Raw genomic sequence first — 11,585 nt, 5'->3', positions numbered from 1 at the left:
CTAGAAGGGCTGGAAATATTTGACAGTACGTCAAGATCTGCACCTGGAAAGGCGACTTTGCAGGGTCAAGTAAGGACGTTCATTTCAGGATCAACTGCGGTGAAGAAGAGGAATGGAAGTGAAGATGCACAGAGAGAGACACTAGAGGGCGCCCCTCGCCTCTAAATCCAGCCTGGAATTGTTCTATGGTTTCCCCCATAGCCTTTGTCTAATGAAAGTCTGGCAGTTTACAGAAGAGGAAAACGAAGATCCCAAGAGGACAAATGTCCCTGGCCAGTGTCATATAGAAATAAACAAGAGAGCCTGAACTAGACCCCACTTCTCTGCTTCAGCATCCACCAAGATTTTTTTTCTGTTTATAGCTGTCTGTCAAGACCCTCTCAGTGCTGGTCCAGCACTAGGCTCTAAGGATGCGCAGATGAATCAAACCTGGTCCCTGTCCCCAGGGCCTGATCTCCAAACTTTTCCGATCAAGTTTCCTATTAGTAAATTAGTACTATTTTCTATTAGTAAAACATTTTTGAACACATACTCTCAACATATGTGTATTTATTTCCTTATAAATGATATGCATATCCTACATATATAATTACATGAGAAGCTAATTTTATTGAACAATTACAATGCATTCTTAGGTCCTGCTCTCAGTACTTTATACATATTAACTCTTTTAATCCTTACAAAACCCTTTGAGGGAGGATATAGCTCAGGGCCTGAAGAGGAAACGATACAAAGGTTCAATAACATAACAAAGCCAGTTGGCTAAAAGGCAGTCAGGCAGGGCAGCTTCAGAATAAAATGGGATACAAAAAAATAAAATAGAAGTTTTAATATTTTCTCCCTAGTGGCTCATCTTGTGCATCCTCCTTTGGAGACCACTGCTCTAGAGGGCCAAGGACCTGTGAGGGTCAGTACAGTGTGACCAGTACTTGGAGAAAGGGAAGTGGAAGAAGTTGTGGGAACCCAGAGGCTGAGAGGTCAGGAATGGCTTCTGGAGAAGGAGAAAGTGATGACTGAGCTGAATCTTAAAAGAAAGAAAGAAATCGTGGAAAGGAACAGCACATACAAAGGTCCAGAGGCAGGAGCCTATGGTATTCTGGGAGCTACAAGTAGTTTAGCACGGCTGGAGCACAGAGTGCCAAGGGGGTGGGTTTACCCTCCCAGTGCTGCTATGAGGCTCGAACGAGATGATAGATATGACCACGCCTTCATGTTTTTATTGAGGGAACAGGCAATCAGTCTCCTGCCTGCTGGACAGCTTCCCAGCTCTTTGGTCCTCAACTGTCAATTCCCCTAAAATTCAGATGGCAAAAGGAGCCTCTCTGCCCTTTGATGATCTGGACTTGGCCTGGGCCTCATTTCATAGCTTAGGAGTACTCACAACCCTCTTTTCTTTCCTATTTTCTCCCTGAATTTCTCTACTTTATTTCCTCCAGGCTACAATTTCTGTACTCCAACCCCTTCACCCTCTTCTTTATGTGGGTTTCCATCAAAAAAACAAAAAGTATAATTAAGCCAATCATTTCATGGATTTAGTAAATTTACTAAGGATCTGGATATCTTGAGATTTTTTCACATACATCATAGCCACCTGCCATCCCCCAAATTTTCTTAGCCTCCTGGGCATTTTCCAAAGCCTGTGTTCCCAAAGCCACCAATCGATCCTCTCTACACACACAGCACCCCCATCTCCCACCAGAAGCTCAGTTCAGTCTCATGCACTTATTATACCCACTATATCCCTGCCAGGCTGGCTTGCCTTTCCTATCTCCATCCTCCAGCACACATGCACTGACTCTAGCCCAACCCAGACTGCCCTAGCCTGCTCCCCATCCAAGCCCAGAAGTCATTCTTTCTTTCATCTTCCTTGGGCCACACACAATAGTCTCCACTGCAGAGTAGCCAGCCTAGTCTATGGTAGCAGGGGAGCTGGGAGTGGGAGACAAGCTCTAGGAAGATCGCAGCAGCACTCAGGAGTAGGGGGCAGCCAACAGTAAGGAGGTGGCCAGGCGGAGCTCCAGGTGGAAGCGTGGGGTGTGCAAGCCCTGGCAATTCTGCACACAGAGTGTGACCCAGCTGCCTGCTATGCTCTCTGCCACATTGTCAGCCACACCCTTGCCTGGCTCAAAATCCCACTCAGGGAGGCAGAGGCGCAACCCCTGGCTACCCTCCAGAGTAGGCAGAGGCTCCATAGAAAGGGGAAAGGAGGTTCTTGGAGTGGCCCCCAACTTCTGGCTGGTACAGCTGGTGTGATATACTATGTGCATGTATGTTCTGGAAGACCACTCAAGCCAGGGCCGCACCCAGGCATTGGCACACTGGCAGGTCAAGGATGCACCCAGAATACGTATGTACAGGGGCATCTGGGGACTATGGTCCCGGAGGCTGCCATCCAACAGGAGGCCTGTTTCCCCATCTAACGCTAAGACCTGGAGACTGCCCAGACCCTGGAAAGCAGCAGCAGACACTGTCTCCAACCCCATTTGGAACAGATGTATGTAGCACATTGAGCCTGGGAAGCTCACTCACCTGCTCCTCGAGCCGCACTGGGAGGGGCTGGGCTTAGGACTGCAGCTCTTGCAGCTTCAGCTCCTATAGGTTGGACAGCCCTGTGATGCAGCAGAGGGTAATATCTTTCTAAGATGTTTTATAGGCAAAATAACACACCAAAATGATGCCTTCATGGACATTTTATAATGTTCTACATAGAATATTCCAAAAAACCCAAGATTTATCCAAGAGGACTGTAGGGCTCCATTCCTTCCTTTCCAGGCTGGGGCTAGGAAGGTAACTCAAGATGTACCATAAGCCTAAAAGTGAAAAACAAAATAATAAATATTTTAAAAGAAAACATAGGAGAATATCTTCATGGTCTTGGAATAAGCAAAATTTTTCTAAGTAGGCCACAAAAAGAATTAGCTATATATTTTTTTTTCATAAATTAGATTTCACCAACACTCAGAAATTCTGTTCTTAAAAAGATAGAACTCTTTTTCCGGCTGGAACCATGGAGGGTGCAGAAGGGAAGAAGTGGCAAAGAGCACAGCAAGCAGCTAGGTCACGTTCTGCATGCTCGATTACTAGGCCCTGCACACCACAGGCTTCCACCTGGAGCCAGAAACCCTTAAGAAAAAGCGAAGGAATTTCGCAGAGCTGAAGATCAAGCGCCTGAGAAGAAAGTTTGCCCAAAAGATGCTTCAAAAGGCAAGGAGGAAGCTTATCTATGAAAAAGCTAAACACTATTACAAAGAATATAAGCAGATGTACAGAACCGAGATTCGGATGGCTGGGATGGCAGGAAAAGCAGGCAACTTCTATGTACCTGCAGAACCCAAATTGGCATTTGTCATCAAGATCAGAGGCATCAATGGTGTGAGCCCCAAGATCCGAAAGGTACTGCAGCTTCTTCGCCTTCTCCAGATCTTTAATGGCACCTTTGTTAAGCTTAACAAAGCTTCCATTAATGTGCTGAGGATTGTGGAGCCGTATATCGCCTGGGGGTACCCAAACCTGAAGTCCGTCAATGAATTGATCTACAAGTGCGGTTATGCCAAAATCAATAAAAAGCAAATTGCCCTACAGATAACACATTGATTGCTCGTTCTCTTGGTAAAGATGGCATCATCTGCATGGAGGATCTGATTCATGAGATGTACACTGTTGGAAAATGCTTCAAAAAAGCAAACAATTTCCTATTGCCCTTCAAGTTGTCTTCTCCATGAGGTGGAATGAAGAAAAAGACCACGCATTTTGTAGAAAGTGGAGACACTGGCAACAGGGAAGACCAGATCAAGCTTATTAGAAGGATGAACTAAGGTATCTACCATGGTTATTTTTGTAATCTGGTCAGTTATTAAACAGTACCTGTTTCAATTGAAAAAGAAAAAAGAAAAAGAAAGAAGATAAAAATAAATAAATAGATAGATAGATAGATAGATAGATAGATAAATGAGCCACACACCAGAAGAAGTTATTTGCAATACGCATGTCAAAAAACCACTCATAATTGTGGAACAGAATAAATATTATTTGGAATTACCCATGGGCCAAAGAAGGAACCATAATGAAAATCAGAAAATATTTTAATTGAACAAAAATAAAATCTACGTATCAAAACTTGTGGGATAAAGCTAAAGTAATATTTGTGGGGAGACATACATACATCCTTAAATGTTGCGTTAAAAAATAGTAAAATCTAAAAATCAGTGAATCAAGCAACAACTTCAAAAAATTAGAAAATAATAATTCGCAGTCCCCCTGTTAGGGAAAAACAGATTAGCTCTTCTATCATAAACACCTATAAAACTGGACCAAAGAATGTTGACGTTAAGATAAAGAGATGAAGAAGTACAATTTAGTAGTTACAAAGCGGTCATGGGAATGTAGAGTACAGCACAGGGAATATAGTTTCCCCCAAATATATGAAACAACTGCTTTCCGTTACTGGGCAAACTAACAATGTAGGATGGTGATCTCTGCAAGAAGGGAAACGAATGAGGGAAGCTCCACGGTTGCCCTGACTTTCTATCTGAAGGCATTTACTGAGCATAAGAAGGAAGAGGGATCCCAAATATAGCATAGCAGTCTTAGTGAGCTGAGAAAACAGAAGGTTAAGACAACTGTAATTTGTGAGACAGATTATACAGAGTATACAGTAGGGAACCCAGTCAGGTCACATCTTAATAATAGTGTTAACCTAGCCTAAAGCATGAGCTTAAAACCAAGTGTTGAAATGATCAAAGAGACTCACAAATAGCTGCTTGCCCAAATAAACGTCAGCATTCTTTTTAAAAATTATTTTGTATTAGTTTCAGGTATACAGTACAATGATTAGACATTTATATAATTTATGAAGTGATCCCCCCAATTACTCGAGTACCCATCTGGCACTACACACAGCCATTACAATAATATCGACTATATTCCCTGTGCTGTACTCTACATTCCCATGACCGCTTTGTAACTACTAAATTGTACTTCTTCATCTTTTTATCTTAACGTCAACATTCTTTAAAGGAAAAAAACAAAACCCAGCTTCTCAACAATATAACATTCACAATGTTCAACATCTACTAAAAAATTTACAAGGTGTGAATAAGTAGGAAAATGAGATCTACAAGCAAGAGAAAAATCAATCATCAGAAACATGCTGAGAAAAGGTGGAGGTGATGAAGTTAACAAAAGTGTTAAACAAGCTATTATAAATTGTATACTCATTAAGGTAAAAGATTTAAAGGGAAACATGAATATGAGAGAAGAAAGGGAATATGGTTTTTAAAAACTAAATTGAAGTTCAAGAACCAAAAAATTCAATATCTGAAATGAAAAGTTCACTGGATAGGATTAATAGCAGATTACACACTACAGAAAAAATTCTGAACTTGAAGGCTCAGAAATAGAAGCTGTCCTGAGTACAAAGAGGTAAGTGGGAAAATGAACAAATGACCTGTAGGATAATATCGAGCAGTCTAACATACCTGCAGTTAGAGTCCCAAAGGGGTAAAAAGGGAGGGGGAGTATAAAGAAATAAGAGCTTAAATTTTTCCAAATTTAATGAAAACTTTGAACCCACAGAGCCAAGAATTTCAGGAAATCTTAAGGAGGATAAACATAAAGAAAACCACAATAAAGAATGTCAAAGTGTTGAAAATAATTAAGATGTTAATCTTAAAAGTAGCTAGAGGAAAATGACCCATTACATAAACAGAAAACAAAAGACAAGAATTGCCACTACAGTAACCCTATGTTGCTAGAACTACCAATGACGCAGATCTCTCAAGAATTTAGATTTTGTTTACCCGACTAAGTAAAAAGAACAATCAAATAAACAGCAACAACAACAGTTCAGGTGCTAGATTAAGTCAAATAGAACATAAAAGTTTTAGTGGAAAACGGAAGTAAAATATGACATCAGATAAAAAGGATTGTAACATCTTAACTTTTTTTAGTAAACTACTGTTTAGTCCAGACTATAGTCAACCAGCCAAGCAAACAATTCGAACGCATCAGGCTACTCAAACTAGTCTATCGAAATAAAGATCTCTGGTAAATGCATCCATATCAATATATTCAGTGCAATCTAAAAGTATATTGCTCTCTCCTTGGTCTAGTACACTCAGGGTTGATTTCCATAAGTATTCTTTAGATTTTGTCAATATAAATGAGCAAAACTTTATCCTTAGTTGCCTCTCCTCTTGGGTTTGACTTGGGTAATTGCCTTCTAGGTATACTAGAATCTGATGCTGGTTGTACATCTCTAGACTTTGAAGAAGATAGTTTTCTATTTGCACCAGTTCTGGGCCTGTTCCTCAGATCCATTTCTCTCCTTCTCCTCCTGTGCTCCATATCACAGGTGAGCCGATACCTCCAAGTTATATTTTCTGCCTTCTGTGTGAAGTTGGAGGACAGGAAAAAGAGAGAAGCCAGAACATCTTTTCCCTTCCTTCTCTGCTTTGGCAGCACCTCCAACAACAACTACAATTCTTCCATGGTTCCAGCTCCTGCAGGGCAGGCCCGGCATAGTTCTGGCTTCTATTGATTAACTCTGGACCCCGGGCTCCAGTAACTACCTCTTCCCCTTGTTCCTGACTCTGTAAGAAATTCAAGGTTCTTCCAACACAATCATTAAAGGCCCTTAGCTTTTAGGTGGACACTTGAGCCTAATAATTAGGATATGAACTTGAAGTCTCTGTGCCTCTCATGCTGCTCTATAGCGTGGCCACTCAGCCCCTTAGAGCCTTGCTTTCGATGGGCACTTCATTCCAGGTAGCTAGAAGTTTTCATTTAATTGACTGTTTCACCATTATATGTCTGATCTGTCAGAGTCCCATTATTTAAAGATGGATTTTCACTGCCCTTGGTCCCAACAGGCCCAAATAACCAATTCTTATTTTTCTCCTCTTTTCCTGAAGTTCCGTTGTCAGCAACCACTCCTTGTACTCACTTCTGCATAAGTTGGTGTTTAATTATATGCAACAGAAACTTGCTCTGGCTCATTAAAGCAGACAAAGAATTTGTGAAAAGGATGTCAGGTAGCTCATGGACTCTTCACGGGGCTTGAGAACCAGATCTATAGCCACACAGTCAGGAACAACACCCCAAATTATTCTGCTGATCCAGTAAGGACAGCATTTCTGCTGCCGCTGAGGCTAGTTTACACTCCCAATCCCCCAGAAATTAGATGCTGGAGCTGCTGCCCCTGTACCCATTACCAAAAATGAATTCTACTTGGTTCCTACTAACATTCTCTAATGTTAGTATCATATGATTTAAACCTTCTCTTTGGGGGAAGTAGGACTTACATTTTTGATGAGTTTGGAAGAGATCATGGGGGTGTGCCTTCTGCTTCCCTTTCCCTTTGGGAGTACACATTTTAATCTGCTCTATGCACCAAGTTTTATAAGAACAGACCTCATATAGGAAGATCTGCATACTGTCTGCACTGTCTATAACTGGATGGGCAAAATTAATTTAGGTCTCACTATCAGGAAGCCCACGTATCTGCATCTCAAAGTCATAGTCTCCAATATCAGCTTTACAGTAGTAAAGATGGGAGTTTATTCTTTGGCATATTTGTCAATTGGTTTTAGACCCTCTGACATTTATCAGTGTTACACAGTTAAATGTGACATAGCCCCTGCCCTTGGAGGGCTCTTGGTCTAGTGGGAGTGGGATACATAGCAGATCATTATAACACAATATGACTCCTGAGACCATGCTCGACTGTGTCATTTCCTAGAGTATAATCCAGAGCATTTAGGTAAAGAATGCAAAATTATAGACTTTTTCCTTGCAGTGACTGCCCATCTGGCTTTTACTTATTTAAAACTGAAACAAGTCTACGGCCATGCTACCCTGAACAAGCCCGATCCCGTCTGATCTCGGAAGCTAAGCACGGTCGGGCCTGTTTAGTACTTGGATGGGAGACCACCTAGGAAGACCAGGTGCTATAGGCATAAAAAAATTAAAAAATAAAGGACTGTAAGCTGACAAGGTCCTCTCAATCTGTGAGGTCAACCAAGGGTCACCTAGCCAATAAATAAATAAATAAAAATAAAAAAATAAAATTGAGAAGAGTGAAATTTGCAAGCAGGTAAAAAGGAAAGAAATACTAGAATGAGACTGCCTCCGTTTCACTTTGTTACGGTAAGTAGGAGAGAAACTCGCTTCAATCTAATTCCTCAAGTCAGGGTTTGATGGGAAACGCTGGGATTCCTGCTCTGTCTTTCTTTCTCTAGTCGTTCAGGGACCTCAGAGACTTACAGACTACCTGAGCTAGGAAGGCCCTCTGAGTTCATACAATCCAACACCTTCCCTTTCAGATGAAGAAACTGAGACCCAGAGAGAAGAAAGGGTTTTTTTCAGGGCCAACCAGAGGTCAGATGGCAAAGCTGGGATCAGAACTCAAGGTTATGGTCAAGCCAGATGGAGATGGAGTATTGGTGGCAACAAGCAGCCTCCACTCCCGACCCTAGGAAGTGAACTAAAGCTGTTAGAGCCCAGAAGGCCCCTCCTGCTATCCTCTTGGCCCACTGCACCTCACACACATTCAGAATACAGAGGTCTCACCATCCCTTCCCTGGGTTGTGAAGTGAGTTTATGGAAGGAGGCTGAAGTCCAACCAATTCTGTGGTCTGGTCAGGGATGCCCAGATAACTGCTCTAGGAAGAAAGAGAACTGAGACACTAGCTTTGCAAAAAAAATTAAAAAACAAATAAAATGAAATAGATGCCTTTGCTTTGGTCAGGGGGCCACTTTCTGGGGAAAGGGGAGGCTCTCTGCTTTCTCTCTTCATTCGCCCAGGTCTCTTGCCTCCATGCTCAGCAGAACATTTCTCTCCACACTTTCTCTTGATCTCCTGTCTCCACCACCTTCTTTTCCTCCCCAAACCCAAGTGATCACCTTCTTTGTGAGTTATTAATTGGTCAGTAAATACAATCTTTAATCGAACAAGGTTTCAGTGATTTTATTGCGTAACCATATTCTGGTAACATCACAAGAATTCTAAATAAAAAGAAGAAACATTCGACCCGCAGTTCCACCACCACCAGATGAAATGGCTTTTGATTGCCTGAGTTCATTCAGTTCCTGACTCGACATTAAACAGTTTTCATATAACTACCATTTCTTACACCTTCTTATATCCCAGGTACCTTGAGAAGCACTTTAAACAATATAAGCCCAGAATATTTCCCAGAATCCTTTTTTTCTGGCTACTCAGAATTCCTTTTAATAACAAAAATAACTAACATTTGTTGAGAACATACTATGTGCCAGACATCTGCTCTCTTTTCCCCCTAATGACCCAGGTTTGTGTGCTTTGCCCGCCAAATTCTCCAGATGGAGAACTGTGGTCCAAGGAGGTCAGTGGCCTCTCCAAGGTCGCCGGGGTAGTTAGTTTCTTTCTGTGTAAAAGGTGAGAATGTCTTAGTTATTACTTCCTCATTTGGGTTTCCGGGAACAGTTGGGGTTTGACTGTGAGTTCCTTTGTTGTTATTGCCTCTGTGGCTTTGGTGTTTTAGGTGTAATTCCCAGACAGCCCTGAGTAAAGGATGCCCTTGCTTCCTGTTATGTCAAACATCACAAGAAGAGACAAAAGAGTCTAAAACAAAGGCTACGGGATGAGGACGTATTTTCACTGATACGTAGAACAAATGGGAACCCAGCCAGGGACAGCTGGGCAGAAAGAGCTCCCTACAGTCCTGCAGCCATAGTAGCCCTTCTGGGGAAGTGAAGGAGGCCAGGCCAAGAGTAGCCTGATGTCTTCTCGAGATTCTTTTTGTGAAGAGGAACAGAAACCAACCCAGGAACAATATGTTAGGAGGATGTGGGGGTAAATCAGCGGGACCTGGGGAAGGACTAAAGCCAGGGGTGGAGCCGTCAGAGACCTGCCAGTAGCTCCTCTCTCTCCTACCTCTGCTTCAACTCCCCCTGCCCCATCTCCTGTGGCCATCTCTGCTTCCATGTTCTCATGGCCAACGATGGCCACCTCATCCCAAGGGCAACTGGGTCAGCTTTGGAGGGTGCAGAAGCTCCATCCCTTCCCACTCTAGTCCTTTTCCCTTCCCACCCCTGCCACCACCCACCACCTGTGCTCCTGGTCCCTTCTTCCCTGCTGGCTCTGATGCTCTTTTTTACCCCACCCTAGGCTGAAGCTGAGGCAGGGAGTGAGCGTGGTGAGGGGGGGGGAGGCAGGAGGGGTTGGGGGGAAGGAGGGGGGTTGGGGGGGCGGGAGGGGAGGCGGGTTGGAAGCCAGGGCCAGGAGTCTGCTGACGGAGCTCGGAGGGAAGTAGAAGCCAGCATATTCCTTCCTTGGGGACTTCTGAGAAATCCCTTTCCATATGGTTCCCCGTCTGTGCTGTGACCTTGCTGGGATGCTCTGCTTGGGGATCAGTGGATTTCTCCACAGTTCTGGAAGAGAGAAGCAAAATGTTCTCTTGCTCAGGGCAGCAGCAAAGCACACCGCTGTTAGATTCCTGAAGAGAGCTCGCAGTTTGGGCTGTTAGGAGCCATCCGGTTCTGGTTTCTCGGTGTCCCCTTTCCTTTCTGCCTGCAGATTCATTATTTGGACAGTCTCCTTTTTAGACATTATGAACAAGGCCTGTGAGACTTTCTGTTCCCTCATTCATGCCACAGCTATTCTGAGCTGGGCACAGGAGGCTCATGATAGGTGGGGGTGACAAACCCATGGAAAGAGGAGGAACCCAAACATCCTCTTGTTTCTCCTGCTGGCAGGCCACACTTGCCTTTAATGCAGGTGCAGCAATAATCTGAACGCTCAGTCTCTAAGACTTCAGGAAATCCTCGTACCAGGTTTCCTTTCCCAAGGATCTCTGAGAATTCTTACATGTTGTACTTGTTTGTTGTGGTTGTCACTTGTCATCTCTATCTGCCCCACTGGACCCCTGCTCTGGACCCTGGCATGACCTGCCCTCCCCAGGCTCCTGCTTCCCACACAACTTTGCCTAATGTGGGTATGTTCCCAGGGAACCCCAAGCTCCTGTCTCTCTTCTGCACTCTCTCTAGATGATCTCTTGGGTCATGGCTTTTAAATACCATCTGTCTGCCACTGACTTCACAAACCTATATCACCACCAATGACTTCTCCCCCGAGCTCCCATCCCGAATCGGCCCACTTCTTTCTCTCTCCATCAGTCGGCTCCTAGGTCACGTGGCAATGGTATCCTGACTTGCCTCTCTGCTTCCGCCCTTGCCCCGCTGCAATCCATTCCCACACAGCAACCAGAGTGAGCTTTTAAAACTACAAATGTTTAAAAATATCACTCTCCTGCTTAAGCCTTTCAATGGCTTCCTGTCACATTTAGAATAAAAACTTAATTTCTTACTCTGACCTACAATGCCTTCCCTAAGTTGGTCTCCACCTACCTCTCTGCTATTATCAAATATCAGCCATACCTCACTCTCTTTCTTTCTCTCTCTCTCTCTCTCTCTCCCTTCTCACACTCTCTAAGCCACACTTGGCCTTCTTTATGTTCACCAGAAGGACCAGGTCCACCACCACCCACCTTTGCAATAGCTGTTCCCTTTGCCTGGCAAGCTCTAACTGGCCTTTGAAGGCTGTGTGT

General features: G+C 43.6%; 2 pseudogenes; both read left to right on the top strand.

The window, feature by feature from the left end:
* The first annotated feature begins 3,120 nt into the window (after positions 1-3,120).
* LOC120581944 (60S ribosomal protein L7-like) lies at positions 3,121-3,815 on the top strand (annotated as a pseudogene).
* A 4,021-nt stretch (positions 3,816-7,836) lies between these two features.
* LOC120582695 (uncharacterized) lies at positions 7,837-7,955 on the top strand (annotated as a pseudogene).
* The last annotated feature ends 3,630 nt before the right edge of the window (positions 7,956-11,585 follow it).

The sequence above is a fragment of the Pteropus medius genome, unplaced genomic scaffold (genome assembly GCF_902729225.1).
Source record: "Pteropus medius unplaced genomic scaffold, Ma_sr-lr_union100, whole genome shotgun sequence".
NCBI classification, from domain to species: domain Eukaryota; kingdom Metazoa; phylum Chordata; class Mammalia; order Chiroptera; family Pteropodidae; genus Pteropus; species Pteropus medius.
The sequence above is the reverse complement of the archived record's forward strand: the minus strand, read 5'-3'. Positions and strand labels throughout refer to the sequence as shown.